Raw genomic sequence first — 14,416 nt, 5'->3', positions numbered from 1 at the left:
CGGACCAGTGTAGAACCTGAAAGCAGAAGGGACAGAGTCTGGGTCACTAGCCAGTGACCAGGAAGGAACCAGAAAGGAACCAGGCGATGTCGAGATGCAATCAGGTGAAGAGGTGAAGCTTGTCTCCGCAGCCACGAGGTCCAGGAGGCGTTGACGACAACCAGGAGCTGGAGTCGAGCTGTCCCATGACGGATCTAGCTGTTGGCAGTGTCAGTATCTGGATTGGACCCAACAAACCTTGGCAAATGCAATCCACGCAGGGTTGGAAGATTGGCTTCTGTTCAGACAAGCAAGGTCTGCGGAGCTTCTCCTTTGCAGGGAAGCAGGAGCAAGCCCGGAGCAACCAGGCAAGCGTTGTTGTTTTAAAAGGATGTCTTCAGAGGGGCCACAAGCCAACGGGCTAGCAACCGCGAAGACGCGTTGAGCTGAAATGCAGGCGCAGGCCCCTCGCGGCACTCGTGGAGTGTGGAGGGTTGTGCTTCGGTGAAAAGCTGCTCGGGTCTGGGGCTTCTCAAACCCCAATGCACAACTTCGAGGGTGCCTCAGAAGCTGCACAGGTAGCAAAAAGCAGGTACTGCAGGATGTTAGGTCCCAGGTCTCTCGTGTCCGCCACGGGTCTCAGCTTTGCTGTGGATGTGGGTCAAAGTCAGGGAAGTCTGGAAGTCCAGATTCTGCATCGCTAAGTCTTCGGGTTCCGGCGGGAGCATCGACAAAGCAAACCGGCAAGTTACTGATGGTCAAAAATCAAAAGGTCGTTAGCGGTATATCTTGATTCTCCGCTTATACACATGCGTTGTTGCATTATCATAGGGTTTCTTATTTGTGTTGTATGCAAGCCTCAAGGCTTGCATACAACACAAATAACAAACCATATGATGATGCAACAAAGCATGTGTATAAGCGGAGAATCAAGATATACCGCAATGTCCATTCTCATTCTGATTTTTGACTGTCAATAAGGGGAAACTGAATGGACAGATATTCCTCCTCCCCCCTTGGTGATTGGTACTAAGTTACTGATGGTGCCTGTTTGCACAGGGTGGTCACTCCTTGACCACAAGGGAGATGTCTTCAGTCTTCCAGTCGAAATGGAGCGTTGAAGGTCCAAGAGTTCATTTCAGAGTTTCTTTCCAGGATAATCTAATGTCTCTAGACATAGCTCCTAACTTTATACTAATCTAAGGGGCTTGATTACCTGCTATGTCCCTCCTATGGGTGGAACCTGAGAAGGGGGTGGTTACACCCCTTTCTCTTTGTCCAGTTTCACACCAGAGCTGGGGCTGGAGTGCCCCAGCAACTGGTTTGAACTGGGCTATGCATGGAGCACCTTGTGTACCCCAGGAAGTGTCTGGAAACAGCGGTTTCCCACCCTGCCCCAATCCACTACAGGCTGTCTGGGGAGGTGCCAGCACCTCCCTTGACAGGAAACCTATTGTCCAGGCCTCCCCTGCCGGAGTTTCGTCCAGCAGCAGGAGGTCAGACTCGTGTCTGTGGCAGCAGCATCCATTTTGTGATGCTGAGGCTCTGTTTAACTTTAACCAGGTAAAACAGTAACTACATGTCTTCTTCCTCTAGAAGGGTGGAATGCTACCCCCGCCGCCAGGACTGGCGGGGGGGGTAGTATTCCAAAGTGTTTGACACCTTACTCAACATATTTTGATAACGCCAAACCAAAGTTAGCATTAAACGCGAGGATTATAATGCACTTAAGAGTATATGGTATGGCTATATCATAGAACAGCTATAAGGACATGGTTCCGAAAGCTGCAGACAGGCTCAGCTCATGCTAGAGCACCATCTCACATAAAACCAAACACTCGGCCTTCAGGATTGTCAAAGCCTGCCATAGGAGTGACTTATAGGTATATATGTGTCTATATATAAGGATAGATATTGGAATACTATATCTAAGCAAAGAGTGATTACACCACCTTACCCAAGCTGAGTGTTCAGCATGTGGTGTCTGTTTGGATGGCCAGCCAGGGGTGGCATAATTCATGCTGCAGCCCCCTGGTAGGCCTTGGTTGCACCTATGCCCTGGGTACCTATGGTACACTATACAGGGGCTCACAAAGGTGACCCAATACCCAATTAGGAATGTACCTCAAGTACATGGTATGAATTTAGAGAGAGAACAGCTGGGCTGCGGGTCTGATTAGCAGGCCCACAGCCACACTAAAGTCGAAAAACCAGAAAATCACAGCAAAAAGTGGGGGTGACCGTAGGAAGCGGACCCTACTCTCCTACAGGAACTACAACATGTTCAAGGTCTCTCGACCAGCTCTTGTGCAATGCCAGAAATAACCTTTGTTGCAAACACTCCCCACTGAGCCCTAAACTTCCACTGGGAGCAGCTGCTGCCTGGATGTGTAGAGCATCCTGAGGTTTCCATACCAGGATTGTGCCCTGAGGCGTTCTACCAGAAACCTCTGCAGCCGTGCCTTAACACACTGAGCTTTCTTGAAATATGGTCACTGTGCGATCAGTAAGGTAAGCCAGAAGTGCTTTACTGATCCCAGCCTCCTGGGAAGTGGGAGGGGCAGAGCTGGCAGGCATGTTCACATCAAGGTGGGCTACATTACCGGGCCAGGTGGATGCTGGAGGGCCATGTTGACCTGAGACACATCCACTGAGTGGACTGTGGTATCTGGTCTGTGGAGTCCGGTGATCTTCAGGCCGGGCTGTGGACAGCACCTTCCAATGCCCTTCTGAACCAGGCCTTGAATGGGTCAGCTAACCTATGCACTGAATGCATTAGTGATGATTGCTGCAGGGTGTTTATCAACTGCCTTGTTCTATATTAAGTTGGCGGGTGTGTACATGACATATGTTTATACGTGTCGTTTATGTGAGGAGTTCAAGGATTTGCATGCGCAAACTCTGACAATACTTCATCGCAATGAGTGTGATATGTGCACACAGGTGTCCTTTCTTGGTTTGCAAGGATTCAAAACGCATCTACAGTGGTGTGATTGCGCAAAAGCTTTCTTAGTGGTTTTGTCAAATGGTCACTATGGGCAGGGCCGGTTCTAGGATTTGCGAGGCCCTGGGCTAAAAAGTAATGTTCACAGACACTGTGGGAGGCCTATTGTCCAGCATTTTGTCGCCCCCCCCCAGTTTTAACTTTGAGCCCACAAGCATGTCTCAGACCTTCAGTCCGATAGGTGTGAGAATTGCTTGTGGGCTAAAGGGTAAAACTATGGGGGCGCCAAAATGATGGACAATAGGCCTCCCACAGTGTCTGTGAATGGGTCTCCTTTCAATTGAAGGGAGCGTCTCCCTCCCTTATGTATCCAGATACCATCCCTGAAAGACCCGGGGAGGGGGGCCCCTCCATTTCAAAGAAAGGTGACACCTTTCCTTGAAATGGATCGCCAGGGAACCAACAGGACACATCACCAGTGCGTGGCCCCATGCTGGTGAGCTGAGTGCGAGGCCCTGGGCAGCTGCCCACGCTGCCCATGCCTAGCCCCGGCCCTGATTACGGGTGCTGGGATGTGATTAAATGTCGCACTGCTTGACTGTCGCTCGTCAAGGGGTCACAACCAGCACTGGGGTTCCATTTTGCATCAAGGCAAGTATCTACCATCTCTTTGAAAGTTAAATTGTTTACACAAAGACTGCTAAAAGCCACATTCCCTCAGAGGGCCATTTAAAATTCTACATCCACAGATTGCAAGCTATTGTAAACAAATGTCCCCTGCTATACTCCTAATAACTGAGTGAAAAATGAAGCTTGACCTAAACTTGCCATTTTTACTTCCCTTGTTTATTTTGAATGGCCCTCTCCTTCCCTTCATCCTTCTGTACGTCTCTTGTACATATAGACTGCTCCGAATCTGACGCCTGTCTCGACCTCTGTGTCTCTGAAGACTGACAATATCTATTCATTCCAGGAGGCATTCGCTTCTCACAAACCCCCTCTAAAGATAACACGTAATGTGTGTTCACGGCCTATAGTGTGAATATCACTGACTCCTCCATTCCTGGCCCCGCCCCCTTTTACTTACATATATTGGTTACATTTTCAGCATTGCACCTGACACAGGTGCCTACATAGACACCCCTCCCCCAGAATGCTCACTCATCCGGTTCATTATCTCACCTTCAGAGCACAAACGTTACTTTATTTATTTATTGAGTTTTATATAGCGCTGGCTAGACCCGGAGGTATCAGAGCGCTTTACATGAGGAATAAGCATAGTTTCAGAACATGGTTACAGAGTTACATCAGTTACTGGAGCGTACTTACAGGAATTACATGAGTACAAAAGCATAGAATAAACATGAGGGGGAAAAATAGGCGTTCATTCTTTCTCTCACACACACACTTCTGCCAGTGGGACGTCCACATGCAAACACAGTTATTGCGTAAATTCTCTAGGTGGGACGTCGCCCGGCCAGGTCTTACATTTCCATTGCAATGTAATATTTGTATTTTTCCTGACAGGCACGTGACCCACACTTTACCTGGAAGAGATGTAACGCACTAGCCGCGGGCCGTGGAGGGAGTTACGGTGGGGCAGGGAGGCGGGGAGGGGGAGGGGCAGGGTGGAGGGACCTAAACACTGGCATATGGATTATTGCAGGTAAGTACACAATTTAATTATTAAAACGAATTTCGTAGCGCGCACTGCATCGCACAATGCGATGCTGTGCGCGCTACGAATTTCGTTTTAATAATTAGATTGTGTACTTACCTGCAATTATCCATATGCCAGTGTTTAGGTCCCTCCACCCTGCCCCTCCCCGCCTCCCTGCCCCACCGTAACTCCCTCCACGGCCCGCGTATGGGTAGCCGGGGGCGACACCTGCAACGCGAGGCTTGCCTTTTTTTCTCTTTTTTTTACCCCTGCGTCTGACAGGCACTGCTGTTGTTACCTCTGATATCCGGGGTCCTAAAGGCAGTTTACCGCCTTTCCTCTCCTCTTCCGTTACCCTGGTGCTGTAACTCTGTAAAATGCGTTACCTCTTCCTCTGGTTTCTTGCTGTTCAGAAAGCTCTGCTGTCTCTCTGTGATCTTGTGCCTCTTGCAGGTGGCAGACACCCCACTCCCAGGGGTTCCCTGTGCCCTCTGTCCCGGGTGCTGCTGTGTCTCTGTGTGATCTTGTGCCTCTTCCAGGTGCTGGCAGTCCACGGGGACTCTGTTTTCGCTGCTCCTCTGTCCCACTCCCAGATGCTTGTGTGTCTCTCTCTCTGTGATCTTGTGCCTCTTGCAAGTGGCAGACAGCCCTAGGGCCTGTCTGTGCCCTCGGTCCCAGGTGCTGCTGTGTCTCGCCGTGTGCTCTTGTGCCTCTGCGTGTTGCTGTTTGCAGTAGTAGGACCCGCCCAGCGCTGCTCAACGCTGTCCTCTCACAGCACAACAACCCTGCCAGGCTGTTTATCTGGAGAACATCCGAAGTGGGCAGGGCAGGATGTGACCTCAGCCGCTGGAACTGCCGCCAGTGCTTACTCCATGCGGGAAAATCCTCAAATGTCTCCGCGGTTTGTCGCCCCTCCCCCCGGACCAGGAAATGTGCAGTGTGCAGAGAGCCAGCATAGGCGCTGGAAAAAAGGTGTTGTGGGTGCTGCAGCACCCCCGAAATAACCACGCTGGAGGTCAGCAGGCGAATAAGCATTTAAGAAGCTTTTGAAGTTTGTTTTAATCTTGTCACACGTGTTGTGCTTTCACAGACCGAGGTCAGAGGTCAAGCTGTGTCTTCTGACACACTGCTGCTTGTTCATTTATCATGGACATTGGTGTTTACTTTTACGTCTCTGCCACGTGAAGGATTTTATTAAGTGAACTGTGGAATCTGGCAGAGTTCAGATGTGAGAGGAAAGGTCGTAGGATATAAATTTGTCTAACACGAAAACATCTGTAAATGAACTGTACATATATTTCAGAATATGTCCGCAGTTACAAAGCACAAATAAATCAAATTTTTAGGTCTCGCCTGAGCCAGCTCATGCGCTGCTCTGGCGAGACTTTTAGTAAGTGTGCTTTTGAAAATGCTGCCATGGCCTAGAGCGTGCAGTTACGCGTGCAGGCGTGTGCATTCAGACGCCATCTGGCTTTCCACCCTTACACTCGCAGCGGCTTTCATCGCTTGCAATTACTTTCACTATTGCAGCCGTGTCACTTTCACGGCCGCGCAGCCAATGCTTGTTTAAAATTCCTTTTAGAGAGCGCGCACGCACCACTCCCTGGCTTGGTGACTGCTTTTGCAATTCGATAGCTCACTGCCAGTTTGTAGTCCTCCTGCTTCTGCAAAAATCATTTGCTCTCCACTTCCTCTCCCGCATGGCTCCTCTTTCCTTCCATTTCGTTTTTCAGCCATTCTATAGTTGTCTCTTTTTTTACACTCTTTCTGATTCCCCTTTTTCTCCCCTACTCCAGTTCAAACCTCCCTCCCACCACACCTTTCTCATCCTTTATCTACTTCCCGTTCTCTCCCTCTGTTTTCTCTCCAGCTGTTTGTTCTCGCTCCTCTGCACTCACTCTCCTCCTCTACCAACATTTTCCTCCCCTGGGCATGCTCCCTCTCTTCTACCTCTAAATTTTCCTTGCCTTCTTTCTCAACTTTCCACTTACTCCTCATCCCCGCATACTCTTCGTTCACTCGCCCCATCCCCCTTTTCACTTTCTCCTCTGCTCTTACTCCCCTCCAATTCTTCCTCTACTCCTGCCCCTCCCAGGGACATATCATAGACCCCTGCAGCCCCGGTGACGCAGGAGGCTCAACACCCATTAATGCCTATAAATATCCATGAGATATGGGAGGCACAGATCCCCCACCATACATATGCGTTACAGCACTGCCTCCTCCTCCTCTTTTCAACATCTTGCACTAATATGTCCTTGCACCCCGCTATGCTTCCTGTTTAGTCCCCAACTCACTCTCTCTTTTAATTCCCTTTTCCACTCTCTTGTTCCCCCAGCCACCATCCTACCCTCTTGTTGTTCTGTTCTAGCTCTCCTCCTACCCTCTCTCCCTCTACTAGCCGTTCATTCCCTCTATCTTGTTGTTCTGCTCTCTAGTCCTCACTTTATTCTCATCCTCTTCTATCACACTCCTCTTTCTTCGCCCTCTTCAGCGTTATCTCCCGTTCTGCTATTCTTTCGAGTTCTCATTGCTGTCTTCCTCCTTCTCCCTAACTCGCTATGTTGTAGCTATTATCAGCTCTATGATTGATCCATCGACCATCTAATTTGCGTTAGTGTGAGGAGTGCAAAGGAGCTGGTGTTGAGACCAGCCATCTTCCGGAAGAAGAAAACTTACGACAGAGCTTTCTCAGGAGCAGCCCCTAGAATCTGGAATTCACTTCCTCCAAACATTAGAAAGATTGAAGACACAGCATCCTTTAAGAGGGAAACTAAGATCTTCCTAATGAGTAAGTTCCTTCCATAGACGAGGCGCGGGATGACAGAATTCATGTTCAAGGACTGGAACTGAAACATACACAGGAAATAGACACTTAGGATCGATCGATTCTGTTACACATTATATTTTGCTATATACTAAACCTATGTCAAACTCTATGTATATATTCTTTGTAGAAATTTTAACTGACACATTTTTAATTGATATTTTCACTCTATTGAAATATATGTACCTACCTCATAATATTGTGAAAGTTACTACAACAATGCGTGACTATAACTACCTCATGTAATGTGAAGCCCTCTGATACCCAAGGGTCATGTTCGCGCTATACAAAACTCTTAAAATAAAAAAATAAAGCTGTTAAATAATTAATATTTAATTATCCGATATACAATTTTAGCCTGTTCTGCTTCATGTCTGAGCTACAGGCTCACATATTACTTGCTGGGAACCTCCACTGCAGCTGAGAGATGGTCCAGATATTCGTCTTTTTTTTTACTGAAAGTAAATAAAAGCAACATTCTTTGGAGGTAACCTTTTGATTGCTATGTGTTCACTTCAGACCAAGAATGCACTAAATACAGACACTACTCACCGTCATTCCTCTACAGAACATCCGGCAGACCACTGCACTGGACTCCCACACTCATTCATTCAGATTGAAAACAAGCATTGGCATAGCCAATAGATCTCGCCTTTGAGACCTTATAAGTATTTACTTATGCAGCACAATATCCTTTCTGCAACAACATTAACTGTTGCATCGCTAAACACTTATAAGGTCCCAAAGGCAAGACCTATTGGCTATGCCAATGCTTGTTTTGTAATTCTGAAGAGTGGTGGAAACAAAGGTTTTAATAGGATCAAAGCAAGTCAGTACACTTGGTGATGCAGTAATCAAATATTTACTTAAACCCGATTTTCACACGTTATGGTTTGTGCACTGAATAGTTTTATCCAGGGCACATGTTCTAAACAAGCATTGGAATAGCCAATAGGTCTCACCTTTGGAAACTTATATGTGTTAAGCCAGAGATATTGACTTTGCCTATGTTTTTAAGCTGTGCGAAGTCTGCAGCATGCTTAAAAGTTATAATATAGAAGTGTGAGAAGCATTTTTGTTACTTTAGATATGACTAAGAAAGTATTATGTACAACTGCACGACCATATTAAAAGCCATGAGTGACGGGATTAGATAGCCGGTGTGCGCAATGATGCACCAGCTGTGGGTAATCACAGCCATGTTAGAGAACCATCAAAGAGACTAGCCCAACAGTCAAGAAGGTAATGGGTAAGGTAAAGGTAAAGGTTGGTTAAGTTATAGAAAGAAACCCATCCAAAGATTGTCAATTACTTAAAAAAGGACTTCGGGAGAGAGGGTGGTGAGGTCATGTGACAGTAGGCCAAATGATGTGAATGGTAGGATTTGAAGGGTAAGCAGGCCCGTGTAGGTAGTGAAAGCACTCACCAGCTGGGCCTACCTAGTATAACCGTAGTGATATGGTGTGAAAAAAGGATCCACCCTCCGGTTCAAATCTAAAATTGAGAATGATAAAGGTTGGTCTGGCCCAAACTGGTATATAATTTGAAAAAGACACAAGGGAGGAAGAGTGTCCTTACCGTGCGTAACAGGAATGGTGTAAATAATTCAATGCCCTTGTCGGGATAGTCTCAAGAGGAGAAGTAAAGATGCACCATCTGGTTGTGATCTTATGAGGAACAGAATTACCATCAGATTGATTCTGCATAAAAAGGGGGAATGTCCAGTTGAAATAGAGTGCTATGCCTCTAGTTAAAGATGATATTCTATAGTCTCAACATAAGGAATCAGGCGCCATGGCTCACAAGCAGCCTCTCACCTCCTTAGGAGAGAGAAAGATCCACCATCCGGTTGTGATCTTGTTAGGAACAGAATTCCCATCAGTTAGGTTTTGTAATGGGGGGGAATCAGTGTAAATTAGATCACTGTTAAAGTAGTGTGGAGAAAACGAGCGCAGCAGCGTGAGGCTGCCTCTCACCTTAACTGTGGCCTTGGAAGTCCAGTCAGTTACGAGCACGGTGTAAAAATGTCGCTCTGATAAAGGAACTGACGTGGGAGTGATGCTGACCCACCAGGCGCCTACGTACACGCTGGTGTGCAGACGCTAGGTGGTGTCGGGGCTGGCGTGCCGGTACAGCGCAACTGACAGATCATATGGGAAAGCGTGGGACGATGATTTCAACAGATGTGATGTGGACACTACAACATCCGGATATGAATGAAGAACAAAAAGAGCTGAATTTTTTCTTAATAATAGTAGAGCTAAACATGATATAAACTTAAAAGAGTGACATTGGGGGTCTGCTCAATTTAAATCATGAAGGAATTTTCACGTAAACACCTTTAATAATTTAGACCATCAAAACATTCGGATACGAATGACGAGCGCACAGGACTCAAATGCAGAGGAAAACTCTATGAAGCATGATAGCAACTGCTCGTAAACAAAGGTATCGGCTGCGGGGAAAGAGGAATGAAGGAGGGGTGTAATGTATGGCTTCTATCAGAGTGGCAGCGAAAGTAACCTGATACTGGAATGCAGCCTGCCGTGCAGTTGGCACACTGCGCGCCGCTAACTAATGCGCTCACTCGCGAGACACATAGGCTATGGGAGGGGACATTTAAAGATAAGGCGGGACATACCCGAGCCTTTGGCCATTTGCGTGCTTTCTTTTGTGGAAGCATTACGCAATGACCACTCAAATGCGTGGCAGTAAAAAAAAAAAAATGAGCAAAGCTCTGGGAGTTGGAAGTTCCTTTTGGAAGTCCTTACAATAAGCCTCGCAGAGCAGCGTATGCGCGCTGGCTCCGGCGAGACCTAAAAAAGAACTGGGGGGACTAACCTAGTTAATCAGTTTGCAATTGACATTACGGCGTGTGACGTCATGGTGCGTGACATCACAGAAAGTGGTATCATAAGAAGTGACATCAGGTCTTAAGCCCTCACATATATGTTTAACATGTCTATCATGAGTACATTGGAGCACATTTCCAGTATTCAGGGAAACCCCCTTGAAGATTAAAACTTTTGTAAGCTGCACAAAAAACAATGTGGCCTTTTAGCAGCATAAACTTCCTCTACCCATTGTGCTTTACAAGACAAAATTGTGATATTCAAATTATTACAACACCTCCTCAGGGGTAGTAAGCACTATATAAATACTATTTATTTTGTATAAATACAGGGAAATACCTACACATCTGACATTCTTACAGTGCATCTGACATTGTAAACAGAGCCTGAACAAAGTGAAAATCTAGATCTCTTAAGTGTGTGTGAAGTGCCAACCTTTGTTTCTCCTCTGCTGCATTTGCTTCTGGGGGTGAGGCTCCTGACTTCACCCAGCCAGGAGACTCTAACAAAAGGAGGCCTGATGACCCCTCAGTTTGGGCCTTTGTTATGGGCCCAGCAATAGTCTGAACTAAGACCCCCCTCCCCAAGTACACATTGTTGTGGATGGAAAGCAGACAACAATGTGCAGGCACTGCTGAAAGTGTCCCATGTTTGCAAATTACACCAGGAAGATTTCAGCACATTTTTCAGTGGGGCCTAACTTCTTGGCAGGGGGGATGGTGTCCACCTTGTGAAAGAGTGGGTGGATGCCGTCCACCAGCGTGTACCCCCAACACGTGCCCTGGTTTTATCACTTAAACTCTGTCTGTGCAAATTTAGTGTCCTTTTCAATGGAAAACACGCTGGTTGTAAATGACTGTGCTACCACACCATGCTTTAGTGATATATTTGCATCCGTGTGCTCCAAGGTGCACCACCAACTACATACTACACCGCCTTACCACTCTCTGCTGCTCACACTTGCTCCCCTTCTCTTTTGTGTGGTGCTTGGATTTTTCACAATTTCTGTGACTTCAGTAATGTGACACTGAAGGCTGCACCCCCACTCTGAGCATTGCTCTCCGGGGCACTGAGAGCTGGGGCACCCTGAGGGTCGTTCTTCAGAGGTCGGTGTGTGCTCGTCTCGCTGTCACATCCCAGACAGCTCTGCTTAGCGCGCCCAAAGGTGGGGGCGGGAGGGCGGATTTGGTGGCCTAGACCCACACCTTGCCCAATGGATTTGTGTGTGTGGTGTCTGTTCACTGCTTTAAATGGAAATATAGAAGTGCTGGTCTTCACTATTTAGAGGACCTGTTTGCTTCTGAGAAGTGCCAGTACTCTCCCATTAAATCAAATGTAATGCAGAAGTGCTGAGAGGTGCCAGTACTCTCCCATTAAATGTGATGCAGAAGTACTGAGAAGTGCCAGTACTCTTCCATTAAATGTAAGGCAGAAGTGCCAGTACTCTCCCTTTCAACTTAAAGAAGTGCAGAGGCTCAGTACTGAACAGTACCTGCCTATTGAAAGCACTGTATTTGATGTTCCAGGACACACCCCACGCCGCACGGCTCGCCAGCGGTAGCGCGTCTCTGTCCAGCACCACAGGTTCGTCCCTGGCCTCGGTGCCCCCGCTGCTGCTCGTTTCTTTCTTCCCCGCTGCTGCCCTCATTTTGTGTATTGCCCTCATTGTTTGTATTCACTGACTGTACTTCTTCATTCTGTAATAGTTATTTTTGTGTGCCTTCTTTAGGACTTTAACCCTGGTGTGCCCCCTCCCTGCTCCCAGCCGCTGCTCCCTCGCGGCCCGCCCCCTTTTTTCTGTAAACCCCATTGGCCGCCCCGCTCGCGCCTCCCAGCTGCTCCTCCCTCCCACTTCACCTCATATGGAGCCCGCGCGTACGCGCAGCGTTCACGCACAGCAGCCGCGCCGATTGCACGCCGAAGGCGCGCCAAAGGCAAGCCTGTCTACGCCCGTTCGTGCCTGGACCGCGCCCAGCACCAGGACCCCTGGTCCTCGACGATACCAGCACACCCGACGAACTTACGACGCCGCCACCCTCCACGCACTCAACGCCGGCCGGAACCCCGCCTGCTACCGAGGCACCCCGAAACGCACCCACGGACCCTTTACCTGCCAAGCCTACCAATTCACCTGCCTCCGAACCTGCACCGCACCCTCCAAGCCGAGCACCAGCAACAACACCTCAAGTGCATCATGCTCAACACCCGCTCAATCCACAGACACGCCGTCGAACTCTGGAACCTCCTCGACACAACAGCGCCGGACGTCGCCTTCCTCACGGAAACCTGGATGAACGCCTCCTCAGCCCTCGACATCGCCATAGCCATCCCGGATGGCTACAAGATCACCCGGAAGGACCGCGTCAACCAAACCGGAGGAGGCATCGCCATCGTCCACAGAAACACCATCCGCATCACGACCAACTCCGATGACACCCTCACCGCCGCTGAGTACCTTCATTTCCAGATACACACCGACCCCAAGACCACCCTCAGAGGCACTCTCATCTACAGACCCCCGGGACCATGCACACAATTCAGCGAAGCCATCGCAGACTTTGTTAGTCTGCACGCCCTCACCTCCACAGACTACATCCTCCTAGGGGACCTCAACTTCCACCTGAAGAACAACAAGGACTGCAACACCGCCGCCCTGCTGGACAACCTCGCCAACCTCGGACTTAAGCAACTGGTGAACACCCCCACCCACTACGCCGGCCACACGCTTGACCCCATCTTCTCCTCCAGCAAGCACATCTCCTTCAGCCACTCCACCGGACTACACTGGGCTGATCACAGCTGCGTCCACTTCAACTTCAGGAGAACCACGACCCACCACCACCCGCAAAAGGCTCCCCGCAGAAGCTGGAGCAAGATCACCGCCGACCAGCTCACCACCACCCTCAGCCAGAACCCGCCCACCAACACGACGGACTCCAACGAAGCAGCCCGCAACCTCACACAGTGGCTCATCAACTGCGCCGACGAACTCGCACCACTGAAAAATCCTCCCAGCAGACCCGGCAGCAGAAAAGCCTTGTAGTTTACCAATGACCTCAAAAACTCCAAGAAAACCTGCCGCACCCTCGAGAAAGCGTGGCGCCATGACCAGACAGCAGAAAACATGACAGCCCTCAAGAACGCCACCCGCAAACACCACCAGATGATCTGCACCACCAAGAGGACACATTCAAAGAACGACTGGACAACAACACCCACAACAGCAAGGAACTCTTCAGCATCGTCATAGAGCTCTCCAACCCCAGCGCCTCCAACAACGACATCACACCCTCGCAAGTTCTCTGCGACTCACTTGCCTTGTTCTTTCACCGCAAGATCGCCGACATACACAACAGCTTCGGCGCACAGACCACGCACCCTACCACCAAACCAGCGCCCCCCACCACCACCCTCCGGACCTGGACCCCTGTCAGCCCCGAAGACACCACCCGCCTGATGAACACCATCCACTCCGGCTCCCCTTTAGACCCCTGCCCACACCACATCTTCAACAAAGCCGACTCCATCATCGCACCCCAACTCCGGAACATCATCAACAGCTCCTTCGCATCCGCCACCTTCCCGGAGAGCTGGAAACATGCCGAGCTGAGCGCCCTCCTGAAGAAACCCACAGCGGACCCTACGGACCTCAAGAACTTCCGCCCCATCTCGCTCTTCCCCTTCCCAGCCAAAGTCATCGAGAAGACCGTCAACAGACAACTCTCTGCCTTCCTCAAGACCAACGGATCCCTCGACCCCTCACAGTCCGGCTTCCGAGCAAACCACAGCACCGAGACCGCCCTCATCGCAGCTACCGACGACATCAGGGCCCTGCTCGACAACGTGGAAACTGCTGCCCTCATCCTCCTAGACCTCTCAGCAGCCTTCGACACCGTATGCCACCGCACGCTGATTCAGCACCTCAGCAACACCGGAATCCAAGGAGCAGCACTGGAGTGGATCATCTCGTTCCTCACCGGAAGGACCCAGACAGTCCGCCTCTCCCGTTCCGCTCCGCGGCCACCGAAGTCATGTGCGGCATCCCGCAGGGATCCACACTCAGCCCCACCCTCTTCAATGTCTACATGAGCCCTCTCGCAACTACCGCTCACCAACACAACCTCAACATCATCTCCTACGCCGACGACACCCAG

General features: G+C 49.5%; 1 protein-coding gene across 4 annotated transcripts in view; it reads right to left on the bottom strand.

Annotated features, from left to right (window-relative positions):
* Positions 1 to 14,416, bottom strand: part of LOC144797750 (phospholipid scramblase 3-like) — a 180,551-nt gene that overhangs the window by 130,739 nt on the left and 35,396 nt on the right. Inside the window, exon 1 of one of the 4 annotated variants that reach the window (XM_078668503.1) lies at positions 4,970 to 5,464. The exons of 1 other annotated variant lie outside the window; for it this stretch is intronic. The gene's annotated coding sequence lies outside the window, so the exon portion shown is untranslated. Of the gene's footprint in view, positions 1 to 4,881; positions 5,465 to 14,416 lie in introns of those variants that run through there. 2 more of the 4 variants (XM_078668501.1, XM_078668500.1) reach the window with 2 other exon arrangements.

Source organism: Lissotriton helveticus, chromosome 12 (genome assembly GCF_964261635.1).
Source record: "Lissotriton helveticus chromosome 12, aLisHel1.1, whole genome shotgun sequence".
Classification (NCBI taxonomy): domain Eukaryota; kingdom Metazoa; phylum Chordata; class Amphibia; order Caudata; family Salamandridae; genus Lissotriton; species Lissotriton helveticus.
Note: the sequence above shows the minus strand (reverse complement) of the source record. Positions and strands in the feature narration are given on the sequence as shown.